At 44.8% G+C, this 23,880-nt stretch overlaps 1 long non-coding RNA gene across 1 annotated transcript in view; it reads right to left on the bottom strand.

The window, feature by feature from the left end:
• LOC118524243 (uncharacterized) overlaps positions 1-23,596 on the bottom strand; it is a 113,183-nt gene extending 89,587 nt beyond the window's left edge. The window contains exons 1-4 of the long non-coding RNA XR_004911527.2: positions 23,398-23,596; positions 22,656-22,882; positions 3,311-3,466; positions 820-933 (exon numbers count right to left, since the gene is read on the bottom strand). This is a non-coding gene — a long non-coding RNA (uncharacterized LOC118524243). The remainder of the gene's footprint in view (positions 1-819; positions 934-3,310; positions 3,467-22,655; positions 22,883-23,397) is intronic.
• Between the last annotated feature and the right edge of the window lie 284 nt (positions 23,597-23,880).

Genomic DNA, 23,880 nt, shown 5'->3' with positions numbered 1-23,880 from the left:
GTGCCTCGACAACCACATTCACGTGAGATCCTCCTACCTGGACTGAGCTGACTGGAGTGGATGGACATGTGAGCCAAGCTGGGGCAGTCTCTCTCTGGATTTTGAGCTAAGAGACCCCAAGACCAAGGGTCTGGAGAGCAGGTCCGTGGATTAGTGCGGTTGAGGTTCTGAAGGCTATGCTGTTTCACTTAAACCAGTTTGCAGTGGGTTTGTAGGACTTGCCAAAAGCCTGAGCACTTACATTTGCTAATTGAGAAAATGTGCCCTGGAGAGGAGGAGGGGGAGTGAGGTGCAGAAAAGACCAGAGCAAGGTGCAGCTAAGAGCCCTGGTGTGGAGAAGGCTGCCACTCCTGGCGAAAACGAGCCTCACAGGGCGCCTGGGTGGCTCAGTCCGCTAAGCCTCCGACACTTGCTTTCGGCTCAGGTCATGATCTCCGAGTCGTGAGATCGAGCCCTGCGTCAGGCTCTGAGCTCAGCAGGGAGTCTGCTTGAGATTCTCTCCCTCTGCCCCTCCCCCCAGCCCCCACGTGTGCACTCTCTCTCAAAAAAATAAAATGAGTCTCACAGAGGTTTCTGGCTTCATGGTTACAATGAAATGTGAAATGGCTTCATGTTTTCTATAAAACCAGTAGCCAATTTCTGGAAGCCTTGTTTTCTTCTAGAAGAGCCAAGCCACACATCTCTTACTGTAGGTAGTTCTTGTCCCACAGACATGTTATCTCTTCACACAAATGATTGCAAAATGTGCAACTGCCTCTCTGTGCTTTTGTTTTGTATTGTTTTGTTTTAACGTGTTTGATTTTTGAAAGCTGTTAAGACCTAGACTGGAAGCTCTCAGATGATCAGATCCTCTTGGTGTCAGGATGCAACCACGCGACTCTGTGCTTAAACAAGGCTCTAGTCTTTTCTTTGTATCTCTTCCATCAGGAACGGCTGCAGATAAAAGCAAATGTCTTAGAAGAGCAAGTGTGACATCTGGTTCGCTATCAGGAATAAATCTCTACCTGCCAAGCAAGACTGTAAGGCAATCTGGAACCAGTTACTACATAAACTTGTTTTATTTCAAAACTGTATCACCTGACTTACCTTTCTATTTATTGCCGGCCTTGAATTCTTTCTCCCTATGGAGGTGCTTCTAATGAAACACAGGTGACCTGAGTTTTGAGGTGAATGGTGAGAGGGAGTTTGTAAAAGGGACTTAAAGGGGAAGAGCCCTCATTTCCTCCAGCTTGTGCGGTTGAAAAGTCACCACAGAAACCAAGCCCCAGCTCTGAAGGGAAAAGAAGGGAAATTGGTGGTGCCCCGCTGCCAGACCCCCGTCCCAGGAGGGGGCTTCAGATGTGGCAAATACACAGTGAATTTCTGCTCTGGTGTGTCAGGTGGAGTCACACGCCTGTGGGGCCGCTGTGCCGTGTGTTGAAGGGCTCTCAGATGGCAGATGCAGGAGAGCAGGCCTGTCCCCGAGGGACTTGCTCTCCACTGTGTCACACCAGGCAGGGACTTTGCAAAGCCCTCAGGTGACTGACGGGTGCTGACCAGAGAGCGCCCTAGCTTTTACAGATGCTGGGGTCTTCCCGGGTGAGTATGCGGTATACAAAAACCTGGGGACGCCCCACGCAGGCTAATCCGGACATCCTCGGTGCAAACACAAAAGGCGGGTGCGGGACGCACGTAATGTGGGGCTAGTGTCTGTGTCACACACTGTGCGACACACTGTCATCCTTGACCTCAGAGTGCCCTTCACAGAAGCCTGCTGTCTTCCCATTCTGCAGATGAGGATGTGAGGCTCACCTCCTCGTAAGTGGAGGACGTGGGTCTCAAGCCCAGTCTGTTGGACGCAGGGCTCTCAAACCCAGGTGGCTAAGGGACCAGGGAAGGAATCCAAGGGACAGCAGGAGCTGGGAAGCCCACGCCCTGCCCACAGGATCAGCTGCTACTCCCCCAAAGCTGGGAGCTGCCGTGCAGGAACGCAGGCCCACCCTTGCCAGGGCCTTCGACTTTTTGCTCCACAATATGATTTTTGTCTGTGAGAGTCTAACCTACTCAAAACCTCTTGCTAGAAACTAAAACAAAAACAAACCAAAAACAAAACAACAAACAAAAACAACAAACAAAAGCAAACAAAAAAACAAAAATAAAAACAAAAACAAAACGCACACACACACACACAAAACCAACCAACCAACCAAAAAAAAACCCCATAACATGTCTCAAAGCCCTGTCGGGTTTCCCTGCCAGAGTGCCACTTCTGCCGGCGGGTCATTTTACATTTATTGAGCACCTATTGTGTACTGAGGGCTGGGGGCAGGCACAGTCCCTATTGGAACAACGCCAACCTGCTGGTGGAAGGTTTCTTTATTCACATGCTCTGAGTCTATGTAGACTCAGCTTCTGTTCCTGTTCAAGTGCGGGCTGGGAGGGATTAAAAAAAAAATAGCACACGGTTGCACAACAGTGTGCATGTACTTCATGCCACGGATTGTTCCCAGTTACAGACGGATTGTTCCCAGTTACAGACGGATTGTTCCCAGTTACAGACGGTTATGATGGTGAATTTTATGTACATGTTACCATAATAAAAAAATCGTGCTGTTACACATATATGTAACTTTTATCCTTAACAAAGATACAGTCTAAATGAGAACAGAGAATTTAAAGCTATCAAACACTTCAACAAACACTTGAGCACCCGAGGTGTGTCAAACACCATCCTAAGTGCTGGGAATACAGAGTTGAGGAAAACTAGTTCTTGTCTTTAAATGGAGCTTCTACCGAGAAATGACCGCGATGTAGGGAGCAGCCCAGGTTTACGCAGTTAATAATAACTGCTCTTTCTGGAACGCTAACTCCGTGCCAGGCTCTGGAGTGAGAGCTTGAGGAGCCCCATCTATCTCATTTGAGCCTCATGCTGCCCTACTATCAACCTCATTTTACAGAAGAGGCAGCAGAAGCTCAGAGAGGTTCAGTCGCTTGCCCTAGGTCACACAGCGATAGTGATTGGAGAAATCGGGTTTAGAACCCAGGTACGCTTTACTCCAGATCCCCTACCAGAGAGATGCCACAAGCCCTGGCACAAGCAGCTGGCAGAGATCAACGTGGGGCTTGGGAGGCAGGCGCACTGAGGAGGCTGGGCAGGGGGTGCTCAGGACAGGGCAAAGGCGCCCCAGCCCCAGTGCGGGTAAGTGTGCCCGCATCTCCCGCGCCAGGGGCTGGGCAGCTTCACTGAGGTCATTCCCCTAGTCCGTTCGAGGGACTGTAGCAAAATACCCCAGCCTGGTTGGCTCGTACACAGCAGAAATGTACTGCTCACGTTTTGAAGGCTGGAAGTCTGAGGTCAGGGCGTCAGCACAGTCGGTGAGGTCCTCTTCCCGGTCCCAGACTTCTTGTTGTGTCCTCGCGCGGTGGAAAGGGCTGGGGGCTCCGAGGGATAGAACTTGGAGGGTGCTAGATCCTACAAAGCATTAATCTTTCACAAGAGTATTAATCCCATTCGAGAGGACTCCTCCCTCACAACCGAACCACCTCCCAAAGGCCCCACCTGCTAATACCATCACCTTGAGGGTTAGGATTTCAACATACGAATTTGGGGGTGGGGGACACAAACATTCAGACCCAGGCCATCATTAGTGCTGACTCCTAAAGGATGAGAGATGGACAAAATGGAAGGACATTCTGGTCACACAGAGAAGGTTAAGTGCCGGAGAGAGGGGCCAGTCCATGTCCCCGAGCCCTCAATGCCCAGAGCTGTGACACAGTGAAGGACAACATCACACAGCACGGGTGGGCATCTGACGGGGCTGGCAGCTGTGGCAGCACCTGGGAGCCTTCATGGGGCTTGTGGGCCTCAGCGACCTCAGCAGCGGACGCCCACCTGGAACTGGACGGGGGAAAATGTCAGTCTCCCCCTGCAGCCGAGTGGGCTAAGGTTGAATACTTGAAATCGTGGGCAAGTTGGCTTCTAAGGGCCGCTGGAGGTTCTACCAAGCAGGGGGTGGAGACTATGAAACATAAATGGATACAGAGGTCGTGATACTGTTCTCTGCAGATTAACTCAACTGTAGGTTCAGGGGATGTGACACTCCAGCAGGGTGGCCCTGGGACACACTTCGTTAAGAAACACTGAGTCCCCACTAATGTCATGCTCTTGTTTTAGATGTTGGGGATACAGCAGCGAACAGGACAAGGCAAGGTACTCATCCTCACGGAGCTTATATTCTAGGTAGTGTTTGTTACCTGACTAGATAATACACAAGTAAAGAAAAAGTATATAAGACAATTTCAGAGGGTGACAAGTATATAAAGAAAAGAGGGGAGGAGCATAGGGTGTGATGGCAGTTGATTGTCTAGATAGAATAGTCAAGGAAGGCTTCTCTGAGCTGACACCTGAATGGGAAGATAAGCGTGGGCATGAGTGGGAGTGCAGAAGGCAGAGGGAACGGTAGTGCAAAGGTCCTAAGGCAGGTGTGAGCTTGGTTTCCCGCAGCTTTGAACACATGTGTTTAAGGAAAGGAGGAATGTCAGTGCGGGTGGTGGGGAAGGCTGGGGAAAGAAGTAAGAGATTCGACTGGAGGGAGGCCAGATCATGGGGGACACTGCAGGCTGGGGACTATAAATACACATGCGCCCAGGATATTCGGGGGGGGGTGGTTGGAGGGGGGCAGCCTCAACACTGGTTCAAGAGGGGAAAAGGCTTCTGGACCAGCTGGAAAGGGGCCAGGGAAAACTAGCTTGGCTACAGGGCAAATCCTATGAGGCTAGGTATAGCCCAGGGTGCCATGTCCTAAGGGACCTGGAAAATTCCAGCTTGGTACAAGTGTGGTCATATAGTGTTCTGATGCAGAGCAGAACGTGGCTGTGGAAGTCCATGAGGAAGTGCCCAGACAAATCAGCCCCAGCCAGCGGTGGAGGGTTTGGGGTTGGGGCAGCTCAGGAAAAGATGGCAGGCTGAAGGGGGCTGTAGAGGAGGGAGGGTTTGCGCGGAAGATAATGGAGGGCACTGGCACCAAGCGCAGCCCTAGGTGGAGCCCTCGGCGGTAAGGCTGATTGGGGTGCCCCCTGCTGGTAGCCTGACGTTACTGCTGGTCTGGTCCAGGTCAGATCCGCCTCAAACGGAGGCCGGGATTTTGTAACAGCATTTATGATGGGATTCTTATTATCTAAGTTTTGATTGAGGCATGAATACAGTAGACGCTAAATCCCAAAGGAGCCACCGTGCAGAAATCTCAAAGTACTATCACGAACAGGGCAGACTACTTTTAAATTCCTTAACCACTAGGACAAGACAAAGAGAATTTGCAAAGAGCCTATTTAGAGTGAGTTGCTGCTGTCAAATCCCGTCCCTCCCAGGGTTGATGAGAGGGGGTCTGTGGCTGCTCCTTGCGTCAAGCATCGAGGGGCCACTCTAAGGGGATACGTGGAGAGCTTGATCTGTATTTTCTGAATAGAGAGATACTGGACTGGGGTCGGCCTTCTGCCTGGAAGATCCAAGAGGCTAGCTAGCGATGGGCTGGCTGGAAGCAGGAGTAAAGAAGTGGCTGCCGCTTCAGGCGGAAGTAATGGGGGCAGAGCGCGTGTGTGTTTCCAGATGTGCAGACAGAGAGAATGAGAAGGGTTTTTGCTGTGGTGTGGCTGTAGTCGCAGCTTTCCAAGGAAACGGCAGGTATCGCTGAAACAGCTAGGTACGATGAACAAACATCACAAGATATGAAATACCATATTTCCCAATTTAAATATCTCGACTTTTTTCTGATTATAAAAATAACACATACGAATCAAAACTCAAACAGTTCAGAAATACACACTAGGAGAGAAGGAATTTCCCTATTTCCCACGCTGATCTTTAAGACCTCTTCCAGCATTAAAGCTTCTCAGGCTTTCTGGGGCAGGTTCTGTGTTCTGACCAGCAGGTGGCAGTGCACCACTGCTTTAGGGGGGGACCCGGAAAGGATGTGGATTTGAGACTCAAGTCCCACGTAGCAGAGGGCTTGGCAAAATGGTTTTTTGGGTTTTTTTGTTTGTTTGTTTTAAAAGATTTTATTTATTCATTTGAGAGAGAGAGAGCACAAGCAGGGGGAGGGGTAGAGAGAGAGGGAGAAGCAGGCTCCCCGCTGAGCAGGGAGCCTAATGCGGGGATCTCAGGACCCCAGGATCATGACCTGAACCGAAGGCAGATGCTTAACCAACTGAGCCACCCAGGCACCCCTGGCAAAATGGCTTTAATCCGAAACAATCTTTAAGTTTTCTACAATGATGTCAGGAAAAATTCCTAGTGATTTTTCTTTAAATGTTTATTGCTGCTCAGTTTGGGCCACGATGTCCTAGATTATTGTCTCTGGGCTCTGAGCTTTTGAGAGTGAGGAAGAAAAAAGTTTCTAAAACAAAAGAATTTATTGGCTCATGTAACTGAAAAGTCCAGAGGTTTGTTCTGAGGAGAGGGATATGTGCGTCAGGTCTGATTTGACCTGGTTTCACCCCATCATTAGGGCCTTGGGTCTGTTTCTCTAATATTTTCTGCTGTTCTTGGCCAGCTTTGTCGTGGGGCTGCCTTCCTTCAAATAGAAAACAGTCATAGCGGTTCCAGGCCTCACTGCTGCACATTTCACCTTCTGGAGCCCCCCTGAAATTGTTACCTTGGGTATCAGTGGACTGAGCTGAATCACTTGCTCATTTTTAAAACAAACACTGACCAGGGGATAGAGTTGAGTCATTACCTTCACCTAAGCTTCATACATGGGCTGTGTTGGGTGAGGGAGATACCTGGATGATTAAGAACAGTTAACATGGTGGCAAGGGCCAGGCGGTGGTGTTGGTGGGTGTTTGCTGGCCACATGTGGAATGTCAGTGTGGCTCTGGTGCCCTCGGTCTCTGGAAAGTCCTACGGCTCACCAAGTAACCAGAGAAAGGACAGGACTAAGAACTCCAGGTAGCTCACTGGACAATGTCCTCCAGGCCTGCTCACCCCAATTCACTTTCCACCCAGCCAGCCCCTGACTGGCTTCTCCAGATGACACATCTGATTACACAGCTCCTCTGCTGAAAGCTTTGCAGATGGCTCCCATTCTCTAAGCTCAGATCCTTAACATGGCACACAAAGCCCCGTACTCCCTGGTCTCCAGCCTCTCCAGCCTCATCTGCCTCCACCATCTCTGGCACCCTTAGCCCCTGCTTATTCATTCTCTTCATTCTGATGGGCGCTTTCCATTGCCCTGAATTTACTCCTCTTACTTCTTCCAAAGTTAGCTTAAGTATCACCAACTCCTCCAAAGCACCTTGCACAGATGTCCCCCCAAGCTGGTGTGGTGCTCTTGCCCTCGGCTCCCACAGCATCGTGTGGATACCCACAACATGGCTCTCATTACATCGTGCTGTAATGATCTGTTTACCACGTGCCTCCCTCTACCGCTCTGTGAGATTCTGGATGGCACAGGACTGTGGTAGGTGTTCACCAAGTGTTCATGGAACTGCTGGGATTGATGTCAATCCTCCCTTCAGATGCGCAGGAGGCCCACTTTCTGCTCTGCCTTTGGTCCTGGGAGGAGATAATGGTTGTTCCCCTGAAGAACAGAACTTCTTCAGTCAACTGTCTTTCTCCCCAGAAACCCCCACCATCCCATTGGCCTGAGTGATCTTTTAGGGTCCCTTCCAGTCTTAAAGTGTATGATTCTTCACTGGAGGAGCATGGGAGGAACAGAAGAGAGCTGGTCCCACTGATCCAAGATGTGGAGGATCCAGCTTCCCTCTGAGGGAGGTCAGCTTGGATCATTAGGGGACAGCCCCAGTTTGGGTTCTGAGTGAATCATATAAGCTACCCATGGTCTGCAATCACCCCCTCTTCTCTCTCCTTGGAAAGATATTTTCATGTCGGCAGAAATTTCTAATGTTTTTTCTTCCCAGCTTCCTGCCTGGCCTGCCAGACTAGAGAGGTCCCAGTGTCCTTTGAATGAGGGAGGTCAACAGAGTTGGGCTATTTGGAATGATATTACCATGACTGATAAGGATGGCTCACATTTCTTTGAGCACTCATGTGGTTAGCTCTCATTTTAAGGATAATACACGGAATAAACCATTCAGTGTTTATAATATCCTGTGAGATAGGCACCACTATTGTCCCCATTTACAGATAAGGAAACTGAGGTATAGAAATGTTAAGTATCTTGCCTGAGGTCATGAAGCTACTCAGTAAAAGAGATAGTGTTCAAATGCAGGCAGTCTGGTCCCCCATACCCTCAACCACCACCCTATACTGCCAGTCTTAGCCAGGCTATGGAGGACCGAGGAGGGGGAGAGGCCAGTTTGGAAAGGGGCCTCAGAGCCAGTGCGACTCTCTCTCCCTTGCTGCCATGACTGCTGGCCTCTAAAGACCAAACCTGGCTCTGTTCTACCACCCAGGAGTCTTTAAACCATCATAAATACTGATTATTATCAGTAAAATACCTGCTATTAATCTATCACGTTGCAGTTCTCAGAACATCACAAGCCTTATTTCATTAGAGACGGACAATGGCTCTGTGGGGGAGGTATATTAACTCCACACAGGAGGAGGGGGTGAGTCTCAGCATGGCTTCGTGACCACCCAAAGGCCCCAAACAGGTAGACAGAGAGCTGGGACCTGCTCCTGTGTTGCCGGTCTGTGGACCCAGGGCCAACATCACAGAATCTCTTTCCTTATGGATGAGGGCCTCTCCATTTTGGGAAGAGTCTCCAGTGAAAACAACTCTAGGGAGGCTTGTTGTTATTTTCCATCCCCTAATGCCCCCAGGTAACACCTGGATATGTTGCCTCCCCAGTTCACAGCCTCCTGTTTAGAGGGCCAGGCAGGTCCGTGTCTAGGACAGCTTTTCATCTCTACCCACTCCCTGCCCACTGTCCTCCCTTTGCTCCAAATGTCGCCTTTTCCTTTTGCCTAGATGCATTTGAGGTTTAATTGTTTCTGCCTTGAGGTCACTAACTAACCTGGCTGGTGGCTAGGGCTTTTCCTCATGCTTTCCACAGGGTGAAACTTGTTGTTTCATGGTCATCAATCCCCACTTCCCTTCAGAGTCCTTGTTGGGCCTGTGGACTTTTAGCCTGAAGTGTTGGCCAAGGCCAGGTTCAGACTCTGTCACCCTTTCCAGGGTCATCCAAAGACCCCTTAGGGATGGTGATGGGGAGAAGTGCAAAGGTTGTGCTTTTGATCTTTTCATTGAGCAGATGTTGACTGAGTTCTACTATTCTGTCATTCAAACAGCCAAGATAAGCCCACTCCAGAAAAAAAATTCCTATCTCTGTCCTAGCAAATCAGCCTTCCAAGTGAATTCAATCATGCTCACTTGCTCACTTGGAGGAGAACCCTGGGTTGTTGCAGGAAGGTCAAGGGAGTCGGGCCATTTGGAATGACATTATCATGACTGATAAGGACAGCTCACATTGTGAGAGCTCATTTTGTTAGCTAAGATTTATTGATTGCAAGATAACATTTTAAGTATAATATGTGTACATATCCTTCAATAGTCACAACATCCTATGAGGTAGGCGTCATCATCATTCCCATTTTATAGACAAGGAAATTGAGGTGTAGAAAGGTTCAGTATCTTGCCTAAGGCCATGGAACTAGTGTAAATAAGAGAAGGCAGGAGTTAAGGTCAATCCTTGCTCTATCCCTGGGCTCTCCAAGCAGGTGGACACATTAATCAATTTGAGGACCTCTAAGTTCAGGGCATACAAGGAAAATAAGGCCAAGCCTTGGCCTCTGTAAGTTCAACGCCAATAGTAAAGACAGACATGTAAGTTATGGGACAAAGAAACAGGTGTGGAGAGAGGGGTAGGTGGGAGGCGTGTGGGAGCAGAATGGGGAATTCACTGAGACAGAGGATATCATGGGCGGGAGGAGTCCCTAGTGCGAGTTCAGAACCACAGCACATTCTTCCCAGGGCACTGCACTGACTCATAGCCCTGCCGGACCCCCTTTTGGCAGGGAGGGTGGCACATCCTCCCCAAACAACTGGAATACCCCCGAGCTTCCTAGTCCCTGGCCAAATACCCACTCTGTTCTTTCTGCAGAGAGTCACGGGTGGGTGATGGGAAGACTGGTGAATTACCAGGGATGTCTCAGGATAGCGTGAGTCCTGCTTTCTGGCCCTTTTAAAATGCATGCTGTGGTCTTCTGATATTTTCCATATGTCACAAAATTTATGAGTCTGATCTCACAGAGCAGCCAGAAAGCTCAGAGGCAATTGGTGATGTATGTGGGCTGTCTGGCTCCTCTGAGAAAAGATTCAATTGTGTCTCTTAAAGTGATTTAATCCTAAATCTTAAGCTGGAATGAATAGAAAATGCAAATCTGTCTTCCTTATTTAAGGATTTTGCATTTTTGATAGTTTCAAAACAATCATGCAGAGGAAAAAAAACATATTTTAACAAATATATCTTGTTGGAACGTGTAGATGCTTTGACAAATTAGGAAGTCAACCAAGTCACACACTTCCTTGTCAACTCTTGCTTCCAGCTGGCAAGCATTTAAAATAATATTCCAAGGAGGTTTAGCATTCATGATTACATTGTTTGATTATTGCACTTTCTAGATAATGGTTTTTCAAAATTGTATCTTGCAGCTAAAAATTAAATAGTGACTTCTGGGTATGCACGACATTCTTTAATAAAATGAGACCCAATATAATATTCTCAGAGGCTGAGCAGTAATATAGGAGAGATTTACTGTAGTCCAAATGAGTGAGATCATTGATCCTATAGGATTCTTATTATTTTCTCAAGTTAAACTCCAGAGAATGCTGGGAACGGAGCAACAGCTCTATTCACATCTGCCAGGATCCTAGGTGGCCCTTCTTTTCCCACATGAGTATCTGAAGAATTATTGGGGTCCTTTGGCTGCGTGCTGGGGAAAATGCCTCAGAAGAGAAAGCTGTGGACAAAGCTGTTTATTTGTGTCCACTGCAAAAATGTACCTCTGATTTTCAGAGCAGTGAAACTATTCTGTTTGATACTATAATGGTGGATGCATGTCATCATACGTTGGCCCAAAGCTACAGAATATACAACACCAAGGGTGAACTGTAATATAAGCTATGGGTTTTGAGTGATGATGACGTGTAATGTAGGTTCATCAGTTGTAACAAGTGTACCACCCTGGTGGGGGATGTTGATAATAGGGAAGGCTAGCATGTGTGGGGGCAGGAGATATATTGGAACTGTCCATACTCTCTAATTTTGCTGTGAACCTCAACTTGGGCTTAAAGAAAAAAATGCACCTCTCGGCAACTCAATACACCGTGCAGGTCTTCCTGCCAACGCAGGCATCCATGGCTCAGCCAGCACTTGTTCTCAAATCGCTCCTTCCTGTTCCAGCCCCTAACCCTTGACATTGTTTCTTGATTGTACCTCAGGATCTCGCTGTTCAGTGTTTGTGGAGATTTCAGTATGTGCTACGTACTGGCTTACACCTGGGTTCAGGCTCTGATCTGGTTACTCCTCAAGGACGCTGGCTCAGACTCAGACCCAGCTTTAAAGAGGCCCCAGGTAAGTCTGAGTACAGTATTGGGTCTGATGGGCCTTTCCATCTGGAATATTTATTTAATAAGAAAATCATTTACAAATATGCTACAAAAATAGGGAGCTGGCTGGAGTCCCAGGGGAAAAAATGTCCCAGGTGGTTGGTGCATCCTGCATTCATATATCAGAACAAAGAGGATAGATGTGCCTAAGGATGAAATCCATGGCGTGTTGGTAACATGTCAGTCCCTGGGTTTGCCTGCTTCTGACAGTTGGGCTGGGCTAGGTGAAGTATGGTAACAGACAACAATAAAATCTCAGTGGCTTAACACAATGAAACAAGGCAAGCTATTCTTCATTCACACCAAGGGCAATGTGAATGTCACTGGTTGGGTGACTTGAAGTCATGAATTCAGGGTTCCAGCTCCTCACATTGTGTGTGGCTCTGACATATCGGAGTCCTTTGCTCTAGGCACAGAGATGGCCAAGCGAGGGGCTGTGGAAGATCTTGCCGGGCATTTTAGGGGCCAGGCCCCGAAGTGGGTACACACCTGGGGTCTGAGTGAGCACCAACAGTCCCTGACACACACAGTAGGGGAGCCCTTTCCATTGGGGACCATTTTAAAACTAAATAGCCATTTTCCATTCTTTCTAGGATTTTTCTATCCCACCTACCAGGCTTTTTTTTTTCTTCTTATGTCTCCATAGTCATTAAACCAGAGCCCCTTCGACACAGGTGTTCTAAATTGCCCATCTCCTACCCTGAGCCACAGGACAGCCCTCGGTGTTAGAACAGGGAGCACATGGGGACAGCCTCTTTGCTTGTCAAGGAACGGATCTAATAATACAAGAAAGGTAATGACATATGCAGCAAGAATCCTGTAAAGGGAACTAGTAAGAGAGACAAGTCCACCCTATTATTCTGGGGACCCATAAATAAGCCCAGAATATGTGGCATATCCTGAATTGCAGGTCAGTCTTAAGCTTTAAAAGCATCATTCTCTTCCTGACTGGAGATACATGGTTAGATCTAAAGCACTTGATCATTTTCTGATCATTATCTGCAAATATTTTTCACTGAACATCTGTTGTCCAAACTCATCCTAGACAAAGTTACAATAATAAATTCTACTAAACTTAGAGAAAATACAAGCATCCCCCCTTTGTTACTTTAGGTAATCACATCTTCATTCAAAAGGATTTTCCCACCAGAGGATCTCAAAGCGGAGACTACAGTGTGTGTGTTTTCACACATGTGCATTCTGGTACCTGCCAAAATCTAAACCCTGCTCATATCGGTAGTGTGAAGTATGCTATGATGATAGAGCATTCATTTGTATTCCTGGGGCTTCAAGATGGTACTCTGCAACCTCACCCCACTTCCTGAAGAACCAGGAAAGAAGGTTGCTCTTTGACAGCCAAACAAAGATCAACATCAGAGAGAAGCAAAGTCACTTGAAGGAGGGCCCCCACTAACACTGCAGGCGAAGTGTATCATACACAGAGGAATACTGCAGCCATCAGAAGAGCAGCTAGTCAACTCTGGAAGCCTAGACAAAGGAGAGAATCAAGGGCATATGCTGATGGCAGAAGCAAAGGGGCTCGAATGCCAGGGCAGAGGGATTGGGAATGGATCCCAAAGTGATGAAGTAGGTACATTTGTCTTTAGTGCCTATTTTCCCCTTTTTACCTAATTTAACTATTTTAGGACCCCTTTTCCCTCACTTCCTCCAGACAGCCAATATTATACTCATTTCTTCCAAAAAACCAGTATTTTCAGAGGCAGTAGGAAGCCATGGAAAGGAATCTTACCCTATAGAGGTCATGGTTCTGGAACACTCTTAATGATTGATTCTTAACTTTATTATACATATCAGATATGTTCAAACATAAGATGAGGTTTTTTTTGTTTGTTTGTTTGTTTTCCCCTGAAACACTATTCCTTGGTAAAGAGGAAGCAGCCTTATGTTTAAGTTCTCAAAAAGGCTCTTGTGAGGCTGCTCTCTCAATTACTTTCTTGTGCATAGCAAAGTGCTGTTTGGGAAAGATTCATCCAGGTTAAAGGGGTCTAACTCAAGAAACTGAGTGACTGGGTCCCCTTTACAAAGTCATGTGTGATGTGACAATGAGCGCAGAGTTGAGGCCAGTTGAGTTCTAGTCTTCAAGCCCCAGTTAGTTCTAGATCCATTGGCCAGGTGGAAGCATCAGTCTATATTCATTTGATTTCAAATTCAAGTTATTTAGCCATCCTTGTTCTGATTCCATGACCCTCCCTCTACTCCCAAGTAATTCTGATCATGACTTAGAGTCTACCTTTAGGAAAAGAACATATTAGTCATGGAGGCTTTTGAACATTTGGGTGCTGAAGATGGTCACTTTGCATTGCTGATTAGTGCCCTGGCAAAGTGCCTTTATTCTTCAGTCTCACTACTTGGCTAATGAGTCTCTAGCCCGCTCCCCCCCCCGCCCCGCCCCCCAAAATGGATCTGTTCTTGGTGGGTTGTTAAAGTTCTGAGTCTGCAAGGCTGAAGTCTAGAGCAGCCCTTGGACAATCCACAAAGGCTTCCCAGCAGATGGACTGCTGACTTCGTTTCTCAAGAAAACTTTTTTGACTTGTTGGGTGGGTGAAAGCCCTTGATTTGGTCAGATGATGAGCATTTTCCATGTCAGATGGCAAGCTTTCAGTCCTCATCCCTGAACAGCTCTAGGGTGCTTCTCTTCTGTGTGCTGAGAAGGAATTTTGCAAGTAATACCCACCATTTCTATGTTACTGGCAATTTTGGAGGCAACAAACTCCTCAGTTCTTATTTGTGATTTGCAAACAAGAGTCACAGTATACCCAACATGAAGTGTAAGAGCTGAACGGATGCAAGCTGTGTCCTCAAGATCTGAAAACAAAGACTGGGGCCAGTAGGTTGGCAACCAATACTTTGTCTTTTTTTGGTGGAAAGCGCCCTTCCCTAGCTCCATAGGGCATCTGTTTGTTGGCAAAGCATGCATAGGTGAACACACTTCTATGAAATAAAGCTTTGATGGGCATTTGAGTCTGTTGCCATTTTTTTTTCTTTGACGACTCTATTCTAGACATGATAAGTTAGCTTTCTCTAACTGAGGGAGGCTAGTTTAGAACATGGATTTTATTTTACTATTTATTTATTTATTTATTTATTTATTTATTTATTTATTTATTTATTTGAGAGAGGAATGGGGTGAGGGGCAGAGGGAAGGGGAGAAAGAGAATCCTAAACAGGCTCCATGCCCAGTGTGGGCCTTGATCTCACGACCCTGAGATCATGACCTGAGCCAAAAATCAAGGCAGCCACCCAGGTGCTCCTAGAACATGGATTTTAAATAAAAATTGAAAACATCAGGAGCCACTGCGTACATAGAACTTGGGGAATGAGAAAGCTTCCCTGGCAGTTTTGTATGATAGGAAAGCAAAGCTCTGATCATTTGTCATAGAAAAACTAAGTGGATAATTCTAAAAGGACTGCTTCTAACTCTCTGGAACATGCTCACATGGCACCCTGTCTTTTCTTTCATAACTTTTTGCCATAGTTACAATTAATCAATTATGGAATTATTGGATTGCAGTCTACATTTTTGCCACATCTCAAGTTCCAAGAAGGCAGAGACTGTGTCTGGCTTTTTCCCTCTGAAAACTCAGCCCCTACTATGATGTCTTGCACATGGAAGATGTTTAGTAAATATTAGATGAATAGATAATACACCACCCAATGGACTATGTGTTTCTTCTTTGAACAAGGAATGCCTGGCAGAGTGACTAGCATAGCAAGAACTCAGCCATCAGTTGTGGAAGGAGAAAAGGAAGGAAGGAAGGAAGGAAGGAAGGAAGGGAGGGAGGAAGGAAGGAAGGAAGGAAGAAGAGGTCATCTCCATCCCATGAACTCGGCGCGATTGGACTTGAGGTTTCCTGATTAATATCATCAAAGGGAAAATCCCCTTCTGTTAGCAAAAGATATGAAAAATAAACAGAATGCCATCTAATTTAATTTGAGCTGCAAAGAAAGTGACTAACGAGGCATTTCTGTATTTGGGTAGGAGGAAGACACTCTAAGTGCTACCTGGAAATGGCTTTAGTTACTTTGGTGACTGTTATAGTCTTGTGAGAATAATCTCTTCTTAATAAGGACAATTACTTAGATTTATTACTCCTCTGTGGTCTTGTTAAAGATCTAAGAAGAATCCTATTTAAATGGAAAGAACAATAGGAGCTTTTTAACAGGGAGCAAGAGTTTTAATTAAAATCCAAGCATCAGATTGGTGTCTCTGTGGCTGGGTAGAAAACTGGGTTAAAAAAAAAAAGAAGAAGAAGAAATAAACAATGGCATCTACTTTATCTACTTTTGAAGAAAAAGGCCATTTTTTGAATGAAAAGCCTCAAAAGGGTATGTGTATTCAGATTACACAAAACATCCCTTTTTTGAGGATGGCCTCTTGGAATCATGTCCTCCGCCTTCACTTAATGGAATATCCTTTAGAGTTGAGATAATGAGCTCGATTACATGCTGGGCACCGAATCCAAGAAGCAGAGGTGGGATGACTGATGAGAATCACTGCAATAATACACAGTGGTATTTAAAAAGTACTTTAGAATGGGAGGAACGGGGACCCAGAGTGCTACCAAAGAAATGCATTGTCGCAGAGAGTCCCATCCCACAAGTAGAGAGGTTCAGGCTTCTTCCTGCTTGAGTAAGAATAGCAAAAGCTGTTTGGAAACCCCAAAAACTTTGGCCCTGAGGAAATGTCATTAAAAAGAACAAATATTCTATTAGTTAACAAAAATGAATAGAATGAAACAAAAAAAAACGTCTGATAACCCATCAGATGGGTAACCTGATAAGCCAATGGGTGCACGCTGAGCAGACAGACAGTTTCTGTCTGATGTGGCTAATGTTTCCATGTTGGAGTAGGGCATATAAATGCAGCAGTCCGCTGTTTGGAGCAGTATTCTGCTCTAAATAAACAACCTACAGCAGTCATTTAGATGCATTTTGGGTGACGAGGGCACATGGGAACTCATGTCATCTAACCTAAGCCAGAAGTATTTCCACATTAAATTATATTATTGAAAACAATGAAGGCGTAAGCATGGGGTGGGGTGGGGTGGGGGTAGGGAGGCTCTTTCTCAGCTTATGGGGTATGTTCTGATTTTATGTCACCCTAGTGGTCAACAAATGTCATACCAAGAACAGATGAACACTAAATGAATCTCTTCTTGTGATGATTATAACAAGACTGTAAAATGGAAAACAGTAAATATAACTCATCCTTATTAAGACTCTCTGGTATTTGTTTCCATCTAGAGCTCCTAACAAGAGAGTAAACAATACTTGGTCTCTTGTGATTGCTAATTAAAATGCAATAAATTATGGAATCAATTTAAATTCTGGATCAGCTCTACAGTGGGTTCAACAAACCTCCTAAATTTTATTTTCCCCTTGGGGTCTCTTTTCCAAAACCTTGAGGTAGGGGTGTGTGTGTGCCTGGTCTCTCTTTTGTTTGATTTTTAATTGCTCTGGTGACTCTTTCAGGGAAAGATGCCCAATAGCAGGACAAATTCCAGGATCTTGGCATGTTTTCCCTGCTTCTAAGTTACCTCCTTGCTTTTGGCTTACTGTGTGGATAATGATAAGACTTGGGCTACTGCCCAAAGTTGTTTAGTAGCAGTGGCCTTGGCAAAGTAACTGGAATATCCAAACAGCCTGGTTCCCCACGGTCTTGTCCAGGCCAAGAACAACGGGGTCTAGGTGGCATCCTTATGTAGCTAATGCACGACGGCAAGTGTCAGCGAGAGCCAGTAGGAGAAGAGGCTGGTGTCTGCTGAGCGAGTGATATATAGATATAGATGATATAGATATGTAGATTCAGTTCTACAGATACAGTATGGTAAGCGAGAAATATTTCCACATTAAATTATATTATTGGAAACAATAAAGGAGTAAGGATGTACAGATATAGTTATATCTATACATCTATACCTATTTCTACATATTCCTCTCTCTGTATCTACATATAGTTATATAGATATGTAGTATATATAATGCATATTATATATATATATAGGTATACTATATATATAGTATATATATATATGGTATACTATCTATATATTATAGATATATATTATAGTATATATATATATAAACTATATATAGGCATGGGAGCAAGTTATATTTAGGGGTTTTAAAATATATGAAATGATAAATGGATATAACTACCATTTGGTGGTATCTATAACCACCCAGGCGCCCCTATTCTGTTAGCTTTATATCCATTTATCATTTCATATATTTTAAAACCCCTAAATATAACTTGCTCCCATGCCTATATATATATAGATATACATATATAATATATATATTATAGATATATAGATAGTATACCATATACAGTATATATATCTATATATTATAGATAGTAGTTAATTATTTTGAATTATTAGCAATAATTACTAATAATATATAACATACATAATCTATATATCTATCTACACCTATATCTCCATATATAGGTAGTTTCATTTTGAGGCTCTTTTAAATTTAGTAGACTCTGCAAAAAAGCAAAGTATTCTAAGGAAGATTCCCTCTGGGAAAAGCAAAGTTACTTTGGCCAGATGTGGCAGTAGCTCTTTCAGACTGTCAGAGAGAAGATAGGAACCCACTTGCTGTGACTTATAATTCTAATCGCAGACACTGGGCAGGGTTGCCCAAAGGGAGACCCTTGGAAGTCTTTGTTGACTGCTCCTGATTTGCATGTGGGGGGGGCAGGTAAAGTGTGAAGAGGAGCGTGTGCGTCTGTTCCAGCCAGAATACAGCTCCACACCCCGCACCTGCCCTTTCCCTGCGTAGATCTGCCTAGTTCTTCTCTGCCTCCTTCAGACAAACAGCACCAGCAGTTTCATCTTCTGCCTTCTGAGAAGCAAGTTTGACATAGTGAGAGACGGGCCACCTACGGACTGTTCCTCAGCTGTAACTCCAGAGAATTAACTTCTATCTGATTTGACTGTGTGAAGTGCTCACACCCCCTCCCCTCCAACAGTATTTCACAAACTCTTGTTGGTTATTTGCAAGGCAAAGGACATTTTCACCTTATAGATAGACCGTATGATCTCTCTGAAAGTCAACATGATGCAGGGGAATAAACATGGACTTTAAAGTAAGACAAAATTGGGTTCAAACCTGTTTGTCTCTTGTTAACTGCATGTTCTTCAGCAAGTTATTCTGCCTCATATATAAAATAGGATTAGTAATGCCTGTCTTGGAGGCACCTGGCTGGCTCAGTTGGTAGAGCATGCAACTCTTAATCTCAGGGTTGTGAGTTCAAGACCCCTGTTGAGCATGGAGCCTACTTAAAATAAAAAATTAATTAAAAAATAAAAATACGTAAATAAATAATGCCTACCTAACCAGGGCTATTACAGAGGTCAAGCAAGTTCTTGTATGTTAAATGCCTGCAATAGCTAGTAGACACTCAATATGTGTTAATTAAGACAATTTAAAATTTGTTTTTGTCTATTCTGTTAGCTTTATTTTTTTAAAGATTTATTTATTTATTTTAGAGAGAGAAAGCGTGCATCAGGGGAGGTGCAAAGGGAGAGGCAGAGAGAGTCTTAAGCACTCTTAAGCACTTAAGCACTCCGCACTGAGCATGGAGCCTGATGCAGGGCTCCATCTCACTACCTTGAGATCACGATCTGAGCCGAAACCAAGAATTGGACACTTAATGGATTGAGCCACCCAGGCGCCCCTATTCTGTTAGCTTTAAATCCATTTATCATTTCATATATTTTAAAACCCCTAAATATAATTTGCTCCCATGCCTACTGTCCCAGGTTATTTTCTTAAAGGAATAGCATGACAAGATACTTTAAACAGCAAAAGGATGTTTTGCTTTGTTTTCTTCCTGGGAGAACACACATATATATGTACACAGAGTACACATACACACATACGCAGACACAGCACACGCACACACAGATGCAGAGGCACGTAGATGACTTTACAAAGTACTTCAAACGTTTGGTTGTCATCATAATTAAGAAGGAAACATGCTCAAGGTGAGAAAACACACTGAAGCAGTTAATGCACAATGCATCATGGGAGACGTATTCTTCCCTGATCTTTAAAAAGTACGTTCTGAAGAGCCCAGCAGAAGCAGGGTGCAGACCCAGCGGCCTGCTGGTCAGGGTGACCATATTCTGTGCACTTGTGTTGGAAGAAAATTTAAAAACCAGAACCCAGCAATCACTTGCTCTGATCCAACTATGTGATAGCTGCTAATGAACATATAATCATGATTAGTTTCATTCTGCCCTGGAATGTCTCATACGAGGTACTGTTGGCAGAGCTACAAACAATAACCAAATAGACCGCATTTTTAGAAAGAATACCCAGCCGCAAAAGAGTTTTTTTCTCTCCTAGGTACAGCAACCAGAGAAGAAGAAAAAAGGCGTTTGAATTGTTAGGAACAAGTAAAAGTGTCACTATTTGCAGATGACTTGAGAAAACCCTAAAGACTCCCAAAAGACTCCACCAAAAAATTATTAGAACTAATAAGTGAATTCAGAATAGTTGCAGGACACAAAATTAATATACAGAAATTGGTTGTGATTCTATACACTAATAACAAACTAGCAGGAAGAGAAATTCAGAAAATAATCTCATTACGTGCAATCCAATTGCATTCCCCCCAAAAAGATATCTAGGAATAAATTTATCCTAGGAAGTGGAAGAGTTGTATTCTGAAAACTCTGACACCAATGAAAGAAATTGAAGATGACACAAATAAATGGAAAGATATATTATGCTCAAGAATTAGAAGAATTAATATTGTTAAAATGTCCATACCATCCAAAGAGATCTACAGACTCAATGCAATCCCTATCAAAATGCCTATAGCATCTTCACAGAACTAAATAATCCTAAAATGTGTATGGAACCACAAAAGACCTCAAAAAGCCAAAGCAATATTGAGAAAGAAGAACAAAACCAGAGGTATCACAATCCCAGATTTCAAGATATACTACAAAGCTGTAGTCATCAAAATAGTGTGGTACTGGCACAAAAATAGACACATAGATCGATGGAACAGAATAGAGAGCCCAGAAAGAAACCCATGTTTATATGGTCAATTATTCTATAACAAAGGAGGCAAGAATATACAATGGGGGAAAGACGGTTTCTTCAATAAATGGTGCTGGAAAAACTGGACAGCTACATGTATGAGAACGAAACTTAGACCAGTTTCTTACAAAAATAAACTCAAAATGGATCAAAGACCTGAATATAAGACCTGAAGCCATAAAACTCCAAACAAAACAAAACCATAGACAGTAGTCTCTTTGATATCAGTCTCAGCAATATTTTTTTGGATCTGTCTCCTCAGGCAAATGCAATAAAAGCAAAAATAAATGATTGGGACTACATCAAACTAAAAAACTTTTGCACAATGAAGGAAACAATCAACAAACAAAAAGGCAACTTACTTAATGGAGGAAAATATTTGCAAATAATGTATCCAATAAGGGGTTAATCCATATAAAATATATAAAGAATACATACAACTCAACACCAAAAAACCCCAAAGAATGTGATTTTAAAATGGGCGGAAAATCTGAATAAGACATTTTTCTGGAGAAGACATACAGATGGCCCTCAGTCACATGAAAAGATGCTCAACATCACTAGCCATCAGGGAAATGGAAATCAAAACCACAATGAGTTGTTACCTCATACCTGTCAAAATGGCTATTATCAAAAAGACAAGAAATAACAAATGTTGGTGAGGATATGGAGAAAAGGAAACCCTTATGCATGTTGGTGGGAATGTAAATTGGTGCAGCCACTATGAAAAACATTATGGAGGTTCCTCAAAAAATTAAAACTAGAACTACCATATGATCTACTAATTCGAATACTAGGTATTTACTGAAAGAAAAGAAAAACATGAATTGGAAAAGATACATGCACCCCCACATTAACTGCAGTATCATTTACAATAGCCAAGATACAGAAGCAAACCAAGTGTCCATTAATAGCTAAACGGATAAAGAAGATGTGGTACACACACAGAGAGGAATATTACCCAGCCATCAAAAAGAATGAAATCTTGCCATTTGCAACAACATGGATGGATCTAGAAGATATTATGCTAAGTGAAATAAGTCAGTCAGAGAAAGACAAATACCATATGATTTCACTCATATGTGGAATCTAAAAAAAAAAAATGAAAAACAAAACAGAAACAGACTCATAAATACAGAGAATAAACTGGTGGTTGCCAGAAGGGAGTTGGGTAAGGGGATTAAGAAGTACAAACTTCCAGTTATAAAATAAATAAGTCATGGGGAAGAAAAGCATGGCATAGAGAAGATAGTCAATAATAGTGTAATAACGTGTTTGGTGACAGATGACAACTACACTTACCATGGTTAGCATTTCATAATGTATATAAATATTGAATCACTGTGTTATATACCTAAAGCTCATATAATATTGTATGTCAACCACACTCTAATTAAAAATACATATGTACATACATACATACAGGGGTTTCTTCACTCTGTCCTAATTGCTCTTGTATTTTCGATCTGACAGTGCCCTGTGCAATAAGCCTTTTCTGTTTCTGCTCACCCTTGGGTGTGTTATAAATCAAATACTGTCTTCCCATTTCTCTCTTCTGCCTGGTGGGTCTTTTGCATTGATATTGCTCAAAGGTGGAGGGGGTCCTGGAGAGCCATGGCTAAGTCAGGTCAGGAGGAGGAGCCCAAACAGTGTGGGCAAGTGGGTAGAAAGGCTGTGTGCAGACCACTGTCCCCAGAGAGGAGAAGGTCCCCAGAAAAATTCTGTTGGAAAATAAATGCTTCCAGGGGCCACAAGAGGACAAGGGAATCCCTTTACCACAGAAGGCCACCAACCTATTGATAAAAGAGGAATTTTTTTTAAAAGCCCACAAAGAAGAAAAACAGTTGACTTTAACTCTTTTTTAAAAATTAAAAAGTCCAGCTTCATTTATGGCTGGTCAAAGGGGAGGATATGAGGGAAACAAAAGAGAAATGACGATGTCAGGGCAATGTGGCGGTTTATGAAAGATGAGCTTGATTCGGGGCACACACGAGGCAGTCCCTTGAGTCCCAAATTTGTCTGTACCTTGAGGGCCCTGAAGAAGCTAGAGAGCGGTGGAGAATGGTGCAGAACGAACCTTCCAAGCGTTGGTTTCCAAAGCCGTCCAAGAAGAAAAGGAGCCCCAGCACAGGACCGAGGCCTGGGGAGCCCGCAGTCAACTGGTCCCGCAGGAAAAGATCCCTGAGTGGGATCTTTTTGGAAAGAGGTCTATCAGGTTCTTTAGGTCCTTTCTCTCTCGCATGGCTCATACTCTGTAAACAAACCATGTTGCCTCCACCTTAAAAATGTACCCTAGGTTGGAGCGCTTCCCACCGTCTCCACCATCACGTACCGGTCCAGGCCCTGACGGGCCTCGCCTGCATTCTGCAGTAGCCCCCTGCTTCTCCCTTGCTCTCCTGCAGGCCACTCCCCGCACAGCTGCCAGGGAGACCCTGCTAAAACCAGGACGCGCCACGTCACCCCGTGGCTCAAACCCCTCCAGGGACTTGCACCGCAGGCAGAGGAAAGCCAAGTCCTGGCGGAGTCCCGCCCCGACCTGCCTGATGTGCTTTCCGGCGGCGCGCCCCCTCTGACCTCCTGTCCTGCTTCCCACCCCGCGCTCCCCCAGCCCGGCGTCCCCGCCGTTCCCCCCGGGTGCCAGCCGCCGGCTGCCACCTCAGGCTGCGGCACTTTGCCTTTCCTTCCTCTGTCCAGACCTCAAAGAGGCCCTGCCCTGGCTAGCCCATCTCAGCCCCACCCGGACTCCTGTTCTTCTTGCCTGCTTTACCTTTTTCTCTTTCTCACTGCCCAACATACTAATCTTTCACATACTGTAGCTCTGTTTCATTTTACCCTGTGTGTTGTCTGCCTCCTCCCACTCTGCTCACTCCCGAGTGCCCCGAACAGGGCCTGGTGCACAGTCGGTTCATCAGTGAATACCGCGGGCTCTGCGAGTGGGTCCTGGGGAGAGCGCGGAGGTGCCAGGCAGAACTGAAATGCACACGTCATGGAACCGGCTTCGGAGACAGAGAAGACACGCGAGCATGACAGGCCAAACAAGCTGCTTGAGGCCATCACCACACAGAGCCAGGCCCCCTGCAGCCACTCGGAAATATTACTGAATTAATGAACACACTTTCTTCAAACTGGAGAAATCTGAGAAAGGATTGAGGCGAAACCAGTCAGAGTTGTTGATTTCAGACTCTGCCCATAAGCCCAGGTGACCCAGAAGCCTGTCACCTGGATGCCCCCTTGCTAGGTCCCCCTTTCT

Source organism: Halichoerus grypus, chromosome 5 (genome assembly GCF_964656455.1).
Source record: "Halichoerus grypus chromosome 5, mHalGry1.hap1.1, whole genome shotgun sequence".
NCBI classification, from domain to species: Eukaryota; Metazoa; Chordata; class Mammalia; order Carnivora; family Phocidae; genus Halichoerus; species Halichoerus grypus.
Note: the sequence above shows the minus strand (reverse complement) of the source record. Positions and strands in the feature narration are given on the sequence as shown.